Source organism: Typopeltis vanoorti, chromosome 2 (genome assembly GCF_054136105.1).
Source record: "Typopeltis vanoorti isolate ZY-2024b chromosome 2, IOZ_Tvanoo_1.0, whole genome shotgun sequence".
NCBI classification, from domain to species: Eukaryota; Metazoa; Arthropoda; class Arachnida; order Uropygi; family Thelyphonidae; genus Typopeltis; species Typopeltis vanoorti.
The window spans coordinates 142,588,095-142,609,238 of NC_143550.1; the positions used below are offsets into that span (position 1 = coordinate 142,588,095).

Sequence of the window (21,144 nt, forward strand, 5' to 3'; positions counted from 1 at the left end):
CCTTAGGAAATTGTCTCTGAACCTTTTCCAATATCTCTTCATCTTTTTGAAAACCAGGTAACCAAATCTGAACACAGTAATCCATATATGGAAACATAATGCCTTTACTTCTGATTGCAGTCCTCTGCTTTATTGCCATAATCTGCTATGCTGGCTTTACAATTTCAGCAATGTGTTCATGAAATTTTAGATTCTTATCCATCATCAATCTCTCTCTCTCTCTCCCCCAGATCCCACATTTTCTCCACCTCCCCACCAATTGTATACTTTAACCTTACTCAGTTACCAATTCCTCAGTCTAGTCTACTCGAGTCCTCTTATAACAACATCAGCTCTACTCCTCACAGTCCTTCCCAACTTTGAATCATCTACAAATAACTGAATATCACCATTCAAACCTTTCCCAATATCAGTTACAAACAAGTTAAGGAAACAGCAGCAGTGGCTCCAAAACATCTCTTGAGGCACATCACTAGTGATTTTCCTCTTCTGAGATACTGCACCCCCATACACAAGTTGTGTATAGGGGTGAAGGAATCTATTATCCAACTCCCATCTATGCCAATTTAATTATCAATTTTTCATGTGGAAAACTATTAAAGACCTTTCATGGCTGTTGTTGTTAAGATAAGATGAAAATGGGAGAGATATAGAATATAAGGTAATGGATTTTTTTCTAAACGATACATACATACATACATACATGGAAAATTTCCACTTCTCTGCAAGTGGGCTTGGCAGCTTACTCTCCTTCGATCACACACAAACATACATAACACTATTTGCAACATTAACCAGTAGACTAGTGACAGCATTATTTGCTGGATTACCTGGAGGTCTCCCATTATTACCTCTTTTTCTTCTCTTCTTCCTAGCATTTGTCCTGCTTTAAGGCAGGGTCTGCTTGTCTGCTGCTTCCTCCATCTTGCATGGTCTTGGGCAATTCTACTGCTGACATTTGTTGTGCACATGTCTTTAATTAGACAATAATCAAGCCAACATGCCTTTGATCGGCCTCTTGGGCACTGGCCATTGGCATTAAGCCTTGCGGCTGATTTTGCCACAGAGATTTCCTCCCCCCTCACAGGCCAGCAAACTCTGCCAATGCCAGTCTCAAGCCTGGATGAGAAAGGAGGAGGGTTGGATGACAGGCTAACGATCTGGCCCCATAAAAATCCCAGAGTTTCTCCAGGGTCAGACTCCTGTGATAAGCTGACTGGAGTAAAATTCATGTTGCATCACTATGTGCTGATGACAATTCATTTTGCACAACATGCTAGGGTGTTCCCCTTAAGCGACACGTACCATCATCGCCCGAATGATACAAACAGAATACTAGGGCTACCTGCTAGTGGGTGAGGCAAGTTAAAGAAGCAAGCCCAAAACATTATTACCATTAGACTAAATTCAGTATACTATCTAGCAACTGGTATATATAAAATAACCATTTCAGAGCTGTATCCTTAAAAGAAAGAGGTGATGGGTCTCTGTGATGAGTGGCATAACTCTGAAAATATCATTTATATACACAGGATGTTACTCTGAACTAGGATGTTACTCTGGAATCCAAACATGATTTTTGAGTAACATCCTAGTTTCAGTTATGTCACTGCAACAGTGACATAACTGAAAAAATTGTAATTCTAAGATAATCAATGAGAAAAAAATTGTCTTTTAAAATTAGTTTCTTTAGAATTGAAGAAATTATGTATATTAACTCAAATGTTGTATTAACTCAAAAAATAAGAATTTTGGGTTGTGCCACTATTGCAACAAGTGAATGATATGCAAAAGAGTTAATAAGGAAAGTGGTGGTACCAGTAATGTTTATATAATAGAAGCTTAGCTTTTCCTCTAAGAGGTCTAGATGCCATACCTTGATCCCTGCTTATGTTGCTTCTCCTAAACAGTTTCTCTAATCTGATGGTAAAATGCTTTTTGCAGGTGTAGGCAGAGGATTTCAATTGCTGTAGACATCCAACTTCAATTGGTGTTTTAGGATTTCTAAGACTTATTCCTAGATTTAATACTACAAATCATTAATTATATCTTAGCTATCTCGAGAAGAATATCTAAAGTTTCAATGGGTCTCACACTTTCCTACTATATTTCTATCACACTTTGTATTTACCACACTAATTCACAGTTTATGTACCAACTTCTGATTTAGGAATTGCCTCTTCTGTCAAGTTGTGAGGTTCAACTTAGCAAAACAACATGACACCCATGTACCACAATTATCAAATAAGCATGCTGTTATTATTATTATTGCAAGTTTTCCACCAGGAAATTCAAGTTCATCTACAGTGGAACAGCTTGCCAAAATTCAGACCTAAACCAAGATGTACACATAACTAATACCAAACGTATCCAATTTCAATTTTAATTTGTGAGGAGAAAACCACAGCCTCCTAAGGAAACCCAGCACAATTCCCACAGCCACAGAATTAACTCAATGCTAGGGGTTGGGGGACACAAACAGCAGATAGATCATATACTGACTAATCAACACTGTGGCCAAAACTGATATACATTCCATGGAATTCACTGCCCATGTTATAGATTGGCTTGTGTATATTCACTGATCTATCTCTCTCTCTCTCTCATTCATCCTCTCACATTTTTATTTTTATTTATTGTTGCCTAATACAAATACATAACAACACCGACATGTTCAACATCAAATTAGATGATCATAATATATATTTTAATTAACCTATCCTCCAGACAACAACTATCGAATTCTTTCTTAAAGTTTTTATGATATAAATTCATTGCATTTATAACCTGTTGCTGAAGCCAATTCACATAGTTTCTATCCTAGCAGTAAAATATGAACATTGTATGATTTCTTTTTTAGTATGCCCAATAGAAGAGTTTGGTTTTAGCCAAATACAGAAAATCTCTGCTATATATATATGCTTTGAACTAACTTATAATATTTAGAGGATTTATAAAGTTTTAAAAAAAATAATTAAAAAAATTTTTAAATATAAACATTTATTTAAAATATATTATAAAATTAGCTTATAAAATTTATCCTCTAAAATTTAGAGGACATATTGCCAAAATTTGTGGAGGACGTAACAGTGTCCTCCGCATCATTTGTGGAGGACACTGTTACATCCCTGCCTGTAACTTTTACTTTTACTTCTTATGTTACATTATTCTATATAACTATTATTTATCTCTCTTGCATATCAGTTATTTCATTGCCGACAAATTTATATTTTGTTTAGAATGAATGTGCCAGCCGGCAACTAAATTCTGATACTCAAATTTATAACGCTAAGCAACAAAGGGATCACGTGATATGCAGTCGTGGCTCTCCCCCCCCTTTTCTTTCTTACGTAAATTGCTTCCCCCTTCACTCATACAGGTCCGAAAGTTTTATAAGTGGTAATTCAATCTCAGAGACAACAGACTCATGAACTTTGATGTAAAGAAATACATTTATTATAAGCACTTGCATAGATACACTTTAAGTAATAATTTCAATGCTAGAGAGTCTGAACTCCCCCCCCCCCCTCTTTAGGTTAAGATATCCAAAATTTCAATTCTTATGTTTAAATGAAAGAATCCTATATCTCTGCTGTATTATTATGTTCAGACTCGATTATTCCATACAGGTTTACTCAGTGCTCATTTTCCAAGCACAATTATATACAATCTTTATACAAAGTATGTCAGACGCATTCCGTCTTGTATTTTAACATGGAAAATATTCTAATTCGTGCTCAAGCTCTATCCTCCCACAACCTAATTAAAATTCAGGCTAATATCTAACATTATATCATATAGCTTCTTCCCGAGAAACAGTTCAGAGGTTAGTTTCCTTTCTCAGCACAAGCTTAGAGTAGCACCAGCTTATTTGACACAGACAGATCAGTCCAAGCAGTCTTTTAGGCACTACGGATAAATTAAAGTGTGGAGCTGCTTAATTCCTTGGCTCCTATTCCTTTCATCATCATCATCAAATTCATGCCACGTACCCTCAAGGGGTGTACAGGATATGATAGTACTACATGAAAAAAATTACATCATTACTAACTTCCTATCAACAATTTTCCTCCAAATCACTCTGTTACTTGTCAAGACTGCAACATTATCAGATCTTATATTTCTATCGTCTAAGGCACTTTGTACCGTATCAATCCACCTATATCTTGGTCATTTTGCTGCCAACCTGGCAGCGAACACTTGTTTTGCTAAATCTTTCTTCGCCCATTCTGTTTAAATGACCATACCACCTGAGATTAGCTCTGCTAACGCATTCCTGGATGCTGACAATGTCAAGTTCTTTCCTAATATCCTTGTTTTTAATATGACATTGCCATTGATGCCATCTGTTCACACCTATAATCTTTCTCAGGACTCTCATATCTGCGGTCTCTAGTCTTTGGTCAAGTGTTTTACTTCTGACCCAGCTCTCAGATCCATAAGTTAAAACTGGTTTGAACAATGTCTTGTATACAGCTAATTTAGTGTTTCGACTAATTTCTCTCTTATTCCATATGAATTTATTCAATTGACTTCCTACTATACCAGTTTTGCTGATTCTGTTGTCTATTTCTATATTTAATTTACCATCTTCAGTAAAAATCGTGCCTAAGTAGCTAAAATGTTTTACTTGTTCCACAGGTTCTCCATTCACAACACAGTTGACATTTTCAATGATTCTGTCTATTTTCATTGTCTTTGTCTTTTTATTGCTGACCTTCATACCATATCTATTACAACAGCTATTCAATTTAGTCAGAGAATCTTGCAGACTTGTAGTGGATTTATTTAGAAGTGTAACATCATCCGCATAAAGCAAAGAGCTGACATTAACATCTCCAATTTTGATATCATGTTTAATACCACTTTCCTTCATAATGTGATCCATATAGATAATGAATAACAGAGGGGATAATGTACATCCTTGTCTCACACCAGATTTAACATTAAACCATTTCCCTGTACTTCCTTCAATTCTAACAGCTGACTTACAACTAAAATAAAGACTAAGTATTGCTTGATATAATGCCCCATTCACACCATATAACTGCAGCGTATTGAATAGTTTCTCTCTTGGCACCTTGTCATATGCCTTTTCCAAATTGACAAAACTTAAATACAGATCTTTGTTATATTCCCATGCTTTCTCAACTATTTGTCGTAAAGTGAAGATCTGATCCTGACAGCCTCTATTTGGCCTGAATCCAGCTTGTTCTTCACCAAGCTTTTCTTCCACAATTCTTCTCAACCGTTTCTCAGGTATACTTGCATAGATCTCGCCAGGAACACTCAGTAGGGAAATACCTTTGTAATTCTCACATTCCGTTTTATTTCCCTTTTTATATATGGGTACTATGAGAGCTCTACTCCAATCATCGGGAATTCCTCCCTCTGTCCAGGCTTTCTGAACTATGCAGTGCAGCTACTGTAAGACTCTTATACCACCATACTTCAGCATTTCTGGTCGAATATCATCTACTCCTGCTGCCTTTCCACATTTCAAGCCTTTGATGGCTTTTTCTACTTCAAGTATAGATATGTATTCCTGACTACATGCCTGGTCAGTGTTTTTTACCACTGTGCTATCATTACTGCTTGTTTCATTTAGCAGTTTTTCAAAGTAATTACTCCATACTTCAAGGATATCTTTTTCTCTCGTTTTCATGTCACCTTTATCATCTCTAACTCCTTTTACAGCACTCTTTCCTCCATTCCTAAGCTTCTTCAACAACCTCCAGAATTCCTTTTACGATTACAATTCTATAATGAGTAGGAAAAATTGTACATTACCATGTTTTTCTTTTCATGGAGTTTCCGTGACTTCCCTCCACACTTTCACTCCCGTATTTTCTCACCACGTGTTTTCATGGCATCAGCAACTTACTTCCACTATCTTCAAAGGTTGCCCTTCGCTGACTTCATGTTGGCACAGCTTACCAACGGCTCTCTACTGGAATTCTGACTTCATTCCTTTGGTGGCTCTATCCAACTTGGTACAACAGCAACCTGGAGATTGTTGCTGGGCACTGGTGACAAGCTTCCATAGCTATCCGGAATTGGACAGGAACACAGGAACAGAAAACGAGAGAGATTGAGTCTCACGCCGCACCTTATATTACAAATGCGAGTGCCCTCTCTCGGTGACTACGTCATACTCTTAGCCATGGCTGATTGGTCATCGCAACTCCGAACTGTTTTTGACATGGTTCTAATACATAGATCTCTTATGCACATTTAATAATAACGATTTCGGTCCTGAAACACAATTTCCCTTTGCTTATTTTACACAGACATTATCAATTCTAAAAACAGATTTCCTAGGTTTACTTAATATTAACAATCTCAGTCGGTTTGATACACTTTTGAGTGAACATATGTACAACACTCTCTTAGCCCTGTCTCTTGAGGCACAAGAATGTCCTTATCCTTAGGTCTAATTGTCGCTGTGTGTTGGGTCGGAAACAAGATGGCTTACAAATAGTGAGTCAGCTCCTTTTACGACACAACAACACTGATTTGTAGACGTAAGGAGATTCTGATTCCATCATATAAGGCCTTGAATAGACCACATATGGACTACTATGCACAGATTTGGTCACTTGGTTTTCAAAAGAATGAAGAAATGTTGGACAAGGTCCAGAGGAGGTAAGGGGTTGTTGTAGGATCAATGTTGAAGAGGTTTTTTATAAAATGGTGGGAGATCAGGGGAGAACAAGAGGCCATCCCTGGAAGCTGTATAAGGAGGGGGTGAACAAAAGCAGGTTTTTTTGCATGCAGAGTTGTGAATGATTGGAATGCCTTGCATGAGAGTATAGTGTCTGCAGAGAATTTGAATGTTTAAGGCAAGGTGTAATGAGCTGTGTGTATGACAAAGAGAACCCCTAGAGTCTTTGACTCAATGGGGTCTTAGGATAATAATAATAATAATAATAAAAAGAATAAACAAGAATATAATTTCTTGAAAAATTTAATTTAACTTATACCAAGTGAAAAAACTTTGTACAACTATCTCTGAGTCAGAGTTAATAATAAAGTGATACACCTTTTCATTACTTATATATGGGAAATATATGACTTCTACATTACTGCAGTCCTAATATCTCTTCTGGGTCTGGCTCCCTCTGATGATATTTGATTTTCTTTGGGCTCTCTTGCTTCCTGAGGAGTGGTGGGATTTTGCTCAGTGGTGGGATTTTGCCTGTCACCGAGTGAAGCCACCAATGAGCTTCCTGTCCTGCAGTAATTCAGTTAGGAGTGATAACTTTAATAGTGATTCTTTAGGGTCACTCAGTGGAATTTAGAGTAATCTTGAAGATCATTCAGAGTTTTTGGAAACGTTCCCCTGCACTATAGCAGTACTTAAATAAAAGTCGAAAACTGGTCTGGGTAGTGGCCCTTCCCACAATGCATAGCATTATGCATGCCAGTAAGGATGTATGCTTTGCATTATAGGATACTAAGGCATGAATATAAAGTCATTTAACCTCTATATACAAATAGCCTAGGCATGAATATACTCCACTGCAAATTTTGTTTGTATATACTTAGATAAAAGAATAAACAACAATATAATTTTTGGAAAATTTTTTTAGTGATAAAAAAACTTCCTATCATCTATCCAGTACATTTTATCCAGTAGGTTCTTATTAGTCTCACTTAACTGGTTGGCCAGTTAAGTGAGACTAACAAAAGACAAAAAGAAACTTTATAAAATATGAATGAATATGTGCCGAGTAGGACTACTAGCTTTTTCAATCATTTCTAATCCATTATCCTTCTTTTCAGACTTATGGTTACAATTCTGAACTTCCCATTCAAAAGGATTTACTTTGGTTTTCAGTTTTCGTTTGCCCGTCTCGCTTTCTCCTTCAACACTGAACACAATTAAAGGCTTGAAAAAATATTTCAGATCTTATAAAGGTATGCTAATGACAATGTTTTAGCACAAAATATTAGCAAATATTGACAATAAGAACATTATTATACAAAGTAAAGGAATATCTCTTGAGATCGAGTCTGCACTTATCGCACAAGTCCGGAACTTGACCAAGTCTTGCACATGGTCAAATTCCTAAGGGGTGGAAGGAGGGCAAGATTATGCCACTTCATAAAGGAGGTGATCGAACTCAAGCATCAAACTATAGGCTTATCTGTGTGTCAGGTGTTGTGGTTAAGTTGTTGGAGAAGCTTGTGAGAACTAGGATATAGAGTTGGGTTGACAACAATGGTATTATCTTTACTTTACTACTTACTTATTACAATAAAGTGACTGCTTCCTTGGACAGAGGAGAAGGATACACAGTAATATACTTGGATTTCGCAAAGGCTTTTGATAGAGTACCTCATGATAAGTTGACAGTCAAACTAGAGCAGATATTAGATTAGTGCATTGGATTGGAGACTGGCTATCTGATAGGTATCAACAAGTTGTGTATGGGAAAGCAATATCCCAGAAAAGGAAAGTCACTAGTGGAGTGCCTCAGGGGTCTGTTGTAGGGCCATTACTGTTTAACTTGTATATTAATGATATAGGCGAAGATTTGGATGGAGATATTCAGTTGTTTGCAGATGATGCAAAATTGGGACGAACCATAAAGAGTAGTGAAGATGTTGTGGCCTTACAAGAAGACTTGAATAAATTGAGTGATTGGGCACAGAAATGGGGATGTCAGTTCAATGTTGCAAAATGTAAGGTTTTAAAATTTGGAAAACAAAGATGGGATGAAGAATTTATGCTTGGTGAGAATATATTGTTGGAGGTAGAGAAAATAAGAGATCTGGCAGTGATAGTGGATAAGGATCTAAAATTTAGAGACACATCGCCAAAATTGTGAAGACAACACAAAGGCTTCTGGGAATGATACGGATGACACTGACGTGTAGAAGTAGGGAGATTCTTGTTCTGTTGTATAAGGCTTTGATTAGGCCACACGTGGACTATTGTGCCCAGATTTGGTCACCTGGTTTTCAGAAGGATGAAGAGATGTTGGAGAGGGGTCCAAAGGCGACTGACTAAGGTAGTTTCTGACCACTGGAATGTTGAGTATGAGGAAAGATTGAGAAGATGTAATTTGCAGTCTGGTGGACAGGAGGAAGAGGGGAGATATGATAGAGATCTACAAGTTGGTAAGGGGTTGTTATAGGATCAATGCTAGAGAGGTTCTGCAGAAAATAGTGGGAGATCAGGGGAGAACCAGAGGTCATCCCTGGAAACTGTATAAAGAGGGTGTGAGTAGGGGAGTGAGAGGCAGGTTTTTTTCGTGTAGAGTTGTAAATAATTGGGATGCCTTACCTGAGAGTGTGGTGTCTGCAAGGAGTTTGAGTGTGTTTAAGACACGGTATGATGAGCTATGTGTGTGTGTGTGATAAAAGGACCTCCCAGATGAGTCTTTGACTCCATGAGATCTTGGGGTAATAATAATAATTATAATAGAATTAATGCAAGATATACACACTTACATGACTCATGGGAAAGTGTTGTCCAAGAAGCAAAAGTAGTTGCTGAAGCAATCAGTGTGTAACCTCAATTTTGCAAAAATCAAGAAACTACTGTAGAACCTGAGCAAGATTTCAAAATTTTCGTAATTTATCCAGTATTGGATTTCATTATGAATGATTTAAAAACAAGGTTTGAAGCAGCAGATAATATATGTGAATTATTCTTACCTGTTTTAAATTTCCACAACTTGGATGATGGTCAACTTATCGCAAAAGCAGCAAAACTCGTGAAAAAGATCAGTCAAAAGAATTATTGAATCAAATTCTTCACTTTAAAAGTATTCATAAGATAGTTTTTGGCACAGAAACAAGTCTGGTGAGACTTCTGAACACATTTTTGAAAAGACAAAAACCTGCAAGGTATATTTGCCAATATCTGCCTCATCATTAAACTATTTTGCACAGTTACTGTTTCTTCAGCTGAGAGATCATCCAGCTGACTGACCAATTCATTGAAAACATGGCAAAAAAGCACAAGTAACCAAGAACGACTTAATCACCTAGCAATTTTGTGCATTGAAAATGATTTGGCTAAGTGAGTTGATTTTACTGACATTATTGATAAATTTGCATTGACAAAAGCTAGAAAATATACTTTGAAGTAATTTTGAATATTATTATTAGTTTGTATTATATAGATGTTGGTAGTTTTTAAATAAATATTACTTTTGTGTTATCATTTAAACTCATTGATCCTAAACCATGGAGACCTTATAGCAATGTGTTGTCCTTAACCTGAGCGACAGGTAGGGGGACCCACCAAAAATCCTGGCCTGGGGGCCTGCTTCAGGATGTGGAGGCCATGCATAATAGTCATGATATGACTTATTTGGAAAGGATACAATATGATTTTGCTTTACTTGCCAACATTATCCAATACTTCTTTATCCATCTGAAATCATTACATGAGACCTCCAAGGAGTTGGAGGTCTCATGTAATGAGACTAATCTACAGACTCATCAAGGGAGGCCACATACTACATACACCAGCTGTTATACGTCTTGAATTCATTCACACTGCTTGCACAAACAACATCCAATAGCAATCCATTCCAATCACATACCACTCTATGAGAGAAAAGTCTAAATCTTAACCCCGGGGCATTCATTTTCAACTTCCAAGGATGTTCTCTCATCCTTTCTCCACCCTTCATAAAATGAAAAATTCCATCAACTGAACTCCTATATGACCCTTTCAGAAGTTTGTAAGTCTCAATCATATCACCCCCTCTTTCTCCTGTTTGCTAAGTGTCTGCAGTCTACAAATTTTCAATCTGTCTTCATAATCAGTATTCCACAATCCTGGTATCATTTTAATACTCTCCTTTGCAATCTCTCCACTGTATCAGAATCACAACAGAAACCAGAAGACCAGACCTGTGTCCAAGTGAGGCCTTGTAAAGAGGCAAAATGACTTATCTTTGCATGCCAAAATTCGTTTAAGTATTGTAATTATCTATTGAGTTGTATTTACTATCTTTATTGCATGGCCCCTGAACTTCAACTTGTCTAATATTACAAGATCTCTAGCCTGATCAGTTTTGTCTAGCATAATCCTGTCAATATAATACCTTATGACATCGGATATCTAATCACGCCAAAGTGCATAACATCTTTTTACTGACAATGAACTGACATCCATTTTCCCATGCCCACAATTCCAGCCTATTCAAATCATTCTGCAACTGATTTGAATAGGCTGGATTATTTGGTTTATTATTTGGATAGGTAAAGAAATCAGGAATGCTGCTGATATACATATCAGCAGTATTCTTGATTACTCTACCTATCTTTTAATCATCAATAAATGGTTGTATGTCAACTTGTCAAATCTTTCCCAATGGCATTAATGTATAGATTGAGTAACAGTGGAGCAAGGACTGATACTTGTCTAATACTACCATGCCCACAATTACTACACTGGTTACTTAAATCTTGCAGACTCACATCCCCTATATACCACTTTTTGATATCTGTCAGTCAGCTGTCCTTTTATTATTATTATTATTATGTGACACCTCCTGGGAGCCCAAAGACTCATCGAGGGAGAGTGTGCCAACAGCATTGAACGATTGATTCCCTTCCAACTACTAACTGCGCTGAAACTTGCTTAACTTTTTGCGTGAGCCATTAGTAGCAGAGGCTCTACCAATCGACCAACCTTTGCTGGCTTCCACACTAATATTTTATAATCTAATCCCACATTCTCCAATTTATGCAACAGTCATCCATGCTGTATTCTGTCAACAGCCTTAGCAAAATCCAAAAGTATCATGTTGTATCCATTCCCTAATAATGCTACCTCAATAGTAGCATTATTACAGAATGTGAGCAAGTTGCTAAAACATAACCTTCCCTTAGCAAACCCAAAAGTATCATGTTGTATTCATTCCCTAATAATGCTACCACAATGGTAGCATTATTACAGAATGTGAGCAAGTTGCTAAAACATACCTTCCCTTAGACCTTCCTTTAAACCACAGAAATTTGGCCTCTCTCAACATGGAATTGAAAATCCAAACCATAGGATCCATTGGGAAAAGTCTAAACTTTTACATAGATCTTCATATAAACATGAACATTTATACAAAGAAAGTTCTGAAGCCCTACTACACAGACCAAACTTAAACTGCAATGACGTTCTTACTATTCCTAATGTATGGGAAATTTCCATACAAAATTGTGTTAAATAATTAATTATTATTATTTTTTTATTTATTTTATTTATTTTTTTTTACTTCTGTAACACATTACGCACATTTAATGAGATTCTATTGTAATCATGCGCCCTAACTGTATGATATATATTCCTATTATTGTTTTAAACTACTGTGCTGATGATGTCCTAAGATACTTAGGATGAAATATTACAATTAAATAATTTTCACTGTGGTTAATACGTGTGTTTCTTTTAATTAAAGAGATTCTCTGTCAACCCATTTCTGAATGCAAGTCCTAACCAACTTTTCCAAAATCTTCACCACTACTCCAAAGATACTGATTGGTCAATAGTTGGATACATTGGTCATTGTACCATCCTTGTGCAATGGGATTGCTATACATTCTTTCCACTCCTGCAGAATCCTCCCTGTTCTGAGGCTCAAATTATATAGCTTGGTCAAAGAATAGCTAGTTCAGCTGAATACTCTTTTAGCATCCATGCTTTATTCCATCACTCCTTATTGATGAATTCTTATTCAGTTTGTGCAACAGCTCTAATACCTCCTCTGAGCTTCTTCATCCAGTAAAAAGGTAGCAGCAAGCTCAATGTGGCATACAAAAGGTTGATAGCTTTCAGCAAAATGGACACTCATTAGTTGAACAGTCTCTTCTGCATCTGTCATCTTCTCATCGTCTGCATTCATTAGTTATTCCTTCATATTCATTCTTTCTTTTACTTGCAGCATAATGATAGAATTTTTGGGGGTTGTCTTTAGCTTGCAGGGTCAATTTCTTTTCATACTCAGACTTACCTTTCTATACAAGAGTTGTGACTCTTCTAGTCTGCTGCTTATAATTTTCATAACAGACATGCAGAATAATCCAAATGTGGTCTGTTTAAGATTTATATTATGAGATAACTATTCCTTCAACAATGTCTGCCAGTGCTCTTATTATTACCTTTGCAGTATGTTTTCTGAGCTGCAATTCTTTAGTACATCACTATTATCATTTACAGATTCTTTACTCCTTACCATCTAGCCTTCAGTAAGTGCATATTGCTTGACCAAATAATGAGCAGAGAGAATGAATGAGGAGTATGAAGCAGTACCTGATAAACTTTTGGTAAAAAAGAATAAAGGGAATGATTATAGAATTTTCATATAAAAATGCATTTAACAGAAACTGGATATGTGATAGGCAAAATGAATTAATGAGAAGAATTATAAATTAGATAATATTACACTCTCTTCTGAAGTGAGTAAATAATTTTAGTTTCCTGAAGAATTCTTTTGTGTGATGAAAACAGTATTTTATGAATGGAGAGAATTTGCATGAGGGGCAGCAATAGTACAAAAGTAAAGTAATAGGTGAAGTGATTGAGGGTAATGAGACACTGTGCTAGTTACATTACTGATAACCTGATAACTAGATCATGAATAATGCATATAATGTTCAAGAAAAGATGTATGAGTTTGAAAAAAAGAACCAAACCTTTGAGATTCAGTGGTAGAACCTGAAGAAAACACTGAATGATTCAGCAAGAGAGGCATGTGCTCAGGTTACATGCAAAGACAGTAAAATCAGAACTTCATGGTGGACTCAGGGTGTTAAAGGGATGATCAATGAAAAGAAGAATGTATATCAAAAGTGCTGACAGGTATGCTTTCTGAAAGAATGTAGAGAAAAATCTAAGAAGGTAAAGCAATATTTAAAGCTAGCTCAACAAAAGTCAAGAGAAAACTTTAAGAACATACAAAATGAATAGAAGGTGACAAAATATTCTGCAGGCATGAAAAAGCTTAGAAATGAAGAGCATAAAAGGAATCAGTGATTCAAGAGGAGTGCAACAAAAGTACACATCGATACTTGAAGTAGAAAAATCATCAAAAATCTGAAATGTGAAAAGGCAGTTGGAGTAGATGATACTCAATCAGAAATGCTCAAATATGGAGGTATAAAAGTTTTATAATCATAGTGGCTACACTCCATATTTCAGAAGGCCTGGTCAGAAGTAGAGCTCTCATAGTACTCATCTATCATCATCATCATCAAATTCCTGACATGTATCCTCATGGGGTGGGGTATAGGATATTATGATAGCGCTACATGCAAAAATTACATCATTATTAACTTTTGACTGACAATTTTCCTCCAAATCAGTCAAGACTCCAATATTATCAGATCTTATATTTTTGTCTTCTAAGGCACTTTTACTGTATCAATCCATCTAGTTCTTGATCTTCCTCTGGGTATTTTTCCTGCCAACCTCACAAAAACAATTGTCTTGATAATCTTTCCTCTCCCATTTTATTTACATGGACACACCACCTGAGAGTAACTCTGCTAAAACATTTCTGAATACTAACAATGTCAAGTTTTTTCTTAATATCCTCATTTTTAATATTACACTGCCACTGTTGCCATCTCATCTGTTCACGTTCCTAATCTTTCTCAGAACTTTCATATCTGTGGTCTCCAGTCTCTAATCAAGTCTTTTATTCCTAACCCAGCTCTCAGTTAGATAAGTTAAAATTGGTTTGCACATTTTCTTATATACAGCTGGCTTAGTGTTTTGACTAATTTCTCTCTTATTCCATAAAATTTATTCATGTGATTTCCTAGCATACCATCTTTGCTAATTCTGTTGTCGATTTCCATATTTAATTTGCTGTCTGCTAAAAATTGTGCCTAAATATCTGAAATGTTTTACCTATTCCATATGTTCCATATTCAGAATGCAGTTGATGTTTCCAATGTTTCTGCCTATTTTCATTGTCTTTGTCCTTTTATTGCTGATTCTGTACCAGATTTAATATTTAATTCAATACCAGATTTATTACAGATGTTATTCAATTTAATCAAGGGAATCCTTAAAAACTGGATTTATTAGGAAGCATGCAATGCATCTGCTCTCCACCCTCTCTTTATATCTCTTCCATAACCTCTTTTTCACCTGCAATTCCTGTTTGATATTGTTTGTCACCTACTTTACACTAAATTGTGTTCTCTTCTTCACTCATGGAATACAGCTTACTATTGCTGTTAACAAATATTCCTTCACAATTTCCAAAGCACTAATGATATCTTGCCCTTCCACTTCCTCCCTCCATGGAACTTCCCTAAGCTGATATCTAAGACTATTATAATTACCCACCTTATAATTCCATATATTCACTTCTCTTTGATACTCCTGCATGTCTATTCATCTTCCAAGTCAAAACTACATGGTCACTCTCTCCAACTGGGGGAAGAGATGCCATCTCAGTTATTTTATTATTATTATTATCTGAGACTTCTAGGGAGTCAAGGACTCATCGAGGGAGGCTGTAAATTACCCAACCCAACTATCATACCTACCCTTGAATTCATTCACACTAGATGCACTCACTACCCATAAGGGCAAATTATTCCACTCACTCACTACTCTCTGGGACAAAAACCTAGTTCTTACCACTTTCTTGACTGCAAATAAATTTAACTTCCATGGATGGCCCCATGTTCTCTCCCTACCTTCCATATAATGAAAAATTTCATAAGTTGAAATGCTACAACCCCCATTCAAAAGTTTATAGACCTCTATCATATCACCGCTCTTTCTCCTGTTAACCAGTCTGTAATCCACATACTCGCAATCTGTCCTCATAATTCTTGTGTAGAGGCTTAAGTGCTGTGAGGACATTATATTGGAGGTTTAATGGATTTTTTTTTTACAACACTCAAAAAAGAATTAAAATAGAATTTAATACTTCCTATATTTCGTCCTAGTCACTAGGACATCTACGGGGATTACAAAAACAATTAATGTAACATGCACACAAAAACTTACAATACTAAGCCCAACCACGTGGGTGACACTAAAGTCCTATCTAGGTGGAGCACCCTCTAAGGGCGGTAGTAGGTGGCCTGGAATGTAAGGTGGGACCTCTGGTGATGAGTGTTTCCCAAATCTTCGGAAGCTTAATGCAACCATATTTGTTAAGATTTGGTTGGTTTCTGTCCTCATAATCTAAATCCTATAATCTGGATATAATCTTTGTAACTCTTAAAATCAGCTCTTATAATCAGATCAGATATCAGCTCTTATAATCAGCTCTTCTGATGCTATGACCAAATCCAAAACTCTTGAACCTCATGTTCCTTCTATTACATGAGAGAGAATAGATACATTAGTCAAAACACTAAGCTAGCTGTATACAAGATGTGCAAACCAATTTTAACTTATCGATCTAAGAGCTGGGTTAGAAATAAAACACTTGATCAAAGACTGGAGACTGGAGATATGAGAGTTCTGATAAAGATTTGAGGAGTGAAATAGCATCAATGGCAGAATTATATTAAGAACAAGAATACTGAAAAGGAGCTTGACAATGTTAGCATTCAGGATTGTGCTAATAGGGCTAACCTCAGGTGGTATGGCACTTTAACAGGATGGGAAAGGAAAAGAAAGATTAGCAAATCAGATGTCTGATGTCAAGATGGTAGGAAAACACCACAGCAAGACCATGATTAGGCAGACTGATACAGTAAGAAATGCCTTAGAACAAAATATATGATCAGACCATATTCATCAGATTGTGAAATGTATATGTCGAGAAAATTAAAGGATATGTGGAAGGACACTGAAACTGGAGAGAGAAAGAAAGAGTGTATGTGTATGCACACATTAAATATTTCCAAACTGAGTGCCTATTAGGTGAAAAGAATGCAGCAAATGTTAGTTGAGTGTAAAGTACTGAGGCAGGATGGAAAATAATGTTATTAATGTCAAACATGCAGCTATGAAAACAGAGGAGAAATAAATGGATATTAATAAAGAAACAGTGAACTTGAATGTTATCCTTCACAGGACAAAGTGCAAAATTGAAAAATTGCAGAAGTGGCAAGAGATCAGCAGGACTGAAAAGAGAAGGAAGTACGTGATCCAAAGTAATAATAAAGACTGAGCGAACAAACAAGAAAACAAGTTAAGGAGAAAATTACATATGGAGACTCAATGATCAGGGGATTACTTAATGAATGTGTGACAAAATCGTGTTTCTCTATTGCAAAAACTCATAATATTAGTTGCCATTAGGAATGCAAAAAGATAAGTCGAAGGAAATTATTAGTCTTGGTTGGCACATATGATTCAAGAGGAGAGAAATATTCTATAAGGGAGGATGTAAAGAATTTGTCAGGCAAAACTGAAGCGCGAGAAGGTGCAGATTACAAGTCTCCTACCACACTATGATAGAGGTGAAATGAGAAGGAGGACGTTGCTAGCTAACGAGTCTATATGTAGACTCATTATCTAGCAACGCCCAGAAGAACTGATGAAAGATACATGGATCTGTGTTCTGTGTTTGACAGAAAGAATGATTTGTACAATGCTGATTGACTGCAGCTAAATGGTTTTGTGTTAGATGTCTAGAGAGAGCTTTGTTTACTGTGCATGCTGAAGTGCAAATTCAGGAAAACTTAAGTAATTAGGATGGAAGCAAGTGAGTTTGTGTGAAGGCCTCCATGAGGCAAGTGAGTTTGTGTGAAGGCCTCCATGAGGCAAGTGAGTGTAAGAATGGTCTCTTGTTCTTGTGTGGAATTTAGTCTCTCTCAAGCAAAAATATTGGGTATGGTTAGCCAATGTGACTGCACTGCCTCCGATTAGTGAAAGTGACCATGCAGTCTTGAACTGGGAGATTGTACAACATGAGGAATATTCTGTCAAGAAAGGGTATATGTGGAACTACAAGGCAAGTGATTATGACAAGCTTAGGAAGAAGCTTAAATCTGTGCCATGGCATAAGAAACTGCCAGGTAAGGCAGTTACCCTTAACTATATCCCAGGTAGTGCATGGGATATAGTTAAGGGTCATCTAGAGGAAGCAATATTAAACTGTATAACTAAGATGAGGAGGTTAAATCAGGTAGGAGTTAGATGGATGAGTAATATTATTAAGTATGAGCTGAAGAAAAAGAAAATGCTGTGGAGGGTATATAAAGAGAAAGTTGACCAACAAACCCACGAACAATACAAGGCTCAGGCAAGAAAGGTGACCAGCATGGCAAGGAAGGCAAAATCAGATTATGAGAAAAAATCTAGCCGAGAAATCCAAAGTTAATCCCCAAAATTTATTTCATTATGTGGCAAATAACAGGAAGAATGACTATGGAAAATTAACCTTAATGAGTGATGATATTCATGAGGCGACAGAAGCAGATAAAATAGACATTAAGGAGTGCCCAATTTGAATGAGTACATAATCCAAGTGAGGTTACTACTGTAATATGTGTGACAGACACTGATGTGGGAACAGAGGTAGATGAACTCGAAGTTTTAGGATATTGCAGAATCTCAATGTAAATACAGCTGTGGAATTAGATGAGATATCAGCTAAGGTTTTGCGAGAATGAGCAAGGGAACTGGCAATGCCTCTGACTAGGCTCTTTAGTTTAAGTCCCAGCTCTGGTAAAGTTCCAAGGGAGTGGAAAGAGGCAAAAATAATTCCCCTTGCAAAAAGGAGGTTCTAAAACTGTAGTAGCAAATTATAGCCAATCAGTATCTTAGGCATAGTGATAAAAGTACTGGAAAAATTGGTCAAAAAGAGAATTCAAGAATGGATGGATAAAAATATGATACTATACACGAGACAACATGACTTTGCGAAGGGTTGATCATGACTTAGTAATTTACTATCTTTTTATAATACAATAACAGCAGAATTGGATAAAGGAAAAAGCTACAATGATTCTGCTGAATTTTGCAAAGGCATTTGACAGAATACCCATGGAACTATGTTATGCAAAATTAGAACAAATAGGATGGATATGACACCAGTTAAGTGGATAAAAGGGTGGTTGCTGAACAGATATCAAAAAGTGGCATTTGAAGGGAGCAGAATCAAGGCAAAAACAGGTGATTAGTGGTGTGCTGCAAGGTTCAGTACAGGAACCATTGCTGTTTAATTTGTACATGAATCTTCTTCTTCTACAGCTTCTCCCACTTAAGTGGGGTCACTGTTTGTTATGAGTCTCCTCCACACCTTCCTGTCTTGGGCTGTCACCACATCCAAGTTCTTCATCTTCAAGTCCTCTTCTACCAGCTCCCTCCATCTCTTCTTTGGCCGCCCACGCTTCCGCCTTCCTTGCACATCCATCTGCATGACCCTTCTTCCCACATATTCGTCCTCCCTCCTCATCACATGACCAAACCATCTCAACCTTGCCTCCTGTATTTTCGCTCCTAAGTTCGTAACTTTGACTGTTCCCCTGACATAGTCATTTCTCAGATGATCCTTTCTGGTCACACCGCACATCCACCTAAGCATTCTCATCTCTGCTACTTCCATCCTGCTGATGTTATTTTTCCTCAGGGCCAGTTTCTATAGCATATGTCATAGCTGTCATAGCTGGCCTCACTACTGTCCTATAAATTTTGCCTTTCAGATTGATTGGCACCCTCTTATCGCATAACACTCCAGCCATCTCCCTCCAGTTCCTCCAACCCGCTTGTATCCTGCATCCCACTTCCTTCTCAGCTCCTCTCTTCCTTCTCTTTCCACTGTTGAACCTAAGTATCTAAAGTCTCTCACCTTCCTGATGACATTTCCTTCCAGCTCCAGATCTGTCTCCTGGCCACTGCCCACTGCGCAACACATATACTCTGTCTTACTTCTGCTCAGTCTCATACCTCTCTCTTCCAGTACTTTTCTCCATCTTTCCAGTTTAGTTTCTGCTTCTCCTCTTGAATCTACACACAGCAAGATGTCATCTGCATACAGCATTGTCCAAGGTGCATCTTCTCTCACCTCCTCTGTTACCACCTCCATCACAATATTAAACAGAAACGGACTTAATGCTGACCCTTGATGCAAGCCAACTGTTACTTGAAAACTTTCTGTCTGTCCCAAACAGGTCCGAACACTTGTCTTCACATTTCTGTACATTTCCCGCACCAACCTGACATATTTCTCCGGCACCTTCTTCTCCGTCAGACACCTCCAGACTTCTTGCCTTGGCACTCTATCGTATGCTTTCTCCAGATCAAATTTGTACATGAATGATATAGGAAATAACCTGAAAAGAAATGTTCAGTTGTTTCTGATAATGCAAAATTAGGGAGAGAATAGTTAATCAAGGCGAGGTGGAGAGCTTGCAGGATGATTTAAAATAGGCTGTCAGTGTGGGCTAAAAATAATGGGTGTCCATTTAATGTTGAGAAATGTAAAGTTATGCATTTTGGGATAAATATATTACAAGCCATGTATCACACTGATGGCACTATACTCCAAGATGTAGATGAAGCTAGAGATTCAAGTGTAGTAGTAGACAGAGAGTTAAAGTTTAGCGGACATATTGCTAAGATAGCCCTTAAAATGGCTGTTGAAGAATACATTAACAAGTAGAGATAAGGAAGTTGTTATTCCTCTTAATAAGGCCTTGATACATCGACATCTGGATTACTGTGCTTATGTCTGGTCTTCTGGGTTTCTTGGTGATGAGGGAGTGGTGAAGAGGATTCAAATGTGAGTGGTCTGTGGAATGTTCCCTATGAAGGTAGATTGAGAACATGTGGATTGCAGAAATTGGTTGATGTTGGAGAAAAAGAGGGGGATATGGTAGAAACATTTCAGTTGCTTAAAGGTTTTTATAGGAATGATGCAGGGGGAAATGTTTCAGCACTTGGCCAGAGGAGCAAGAACAATGGGTCATCTCTGGAAGTTGAATAAAGGTGTGGTTAGTAGGGGTGCAAGGACTAGATTTTTTGCTTGTTGAGTTGTGAATGAGTGGAATGGGTGCCAGAGTCAGTTGTGAATGCTTTATCTATTAATGGGTATGATAGATGATGTGACTAGTTTGGGTGTCCCGCAATGAGTCTTTGGACTTCATGGAGGTGATATAATAATAGTGATTATACATTTCTTGATGGAAACAGATTAAGTTGGAGGAAAACTGTCAACAGGAAATATTTAGCACTATATAGTACTATAACATCCTCTATCCTCC

General features: G+C 37.1%; 1 protein-coding gene across 1 annotated transcript in view; it reads right to left on the bottom strand.

Annotated features, from left to right (window-relative positions):
• LOC150109481 (von Willebrand factor D and EGF domain-containing protein-like) overlaps positions 1–21,144 on the bottom strand; it is a 419,421-nt gene that overhangs the window by 298,566 nt on the left and 99,711 nt on the right. The gene's annotated exons all lie outside the window — the stretch shown is intronic.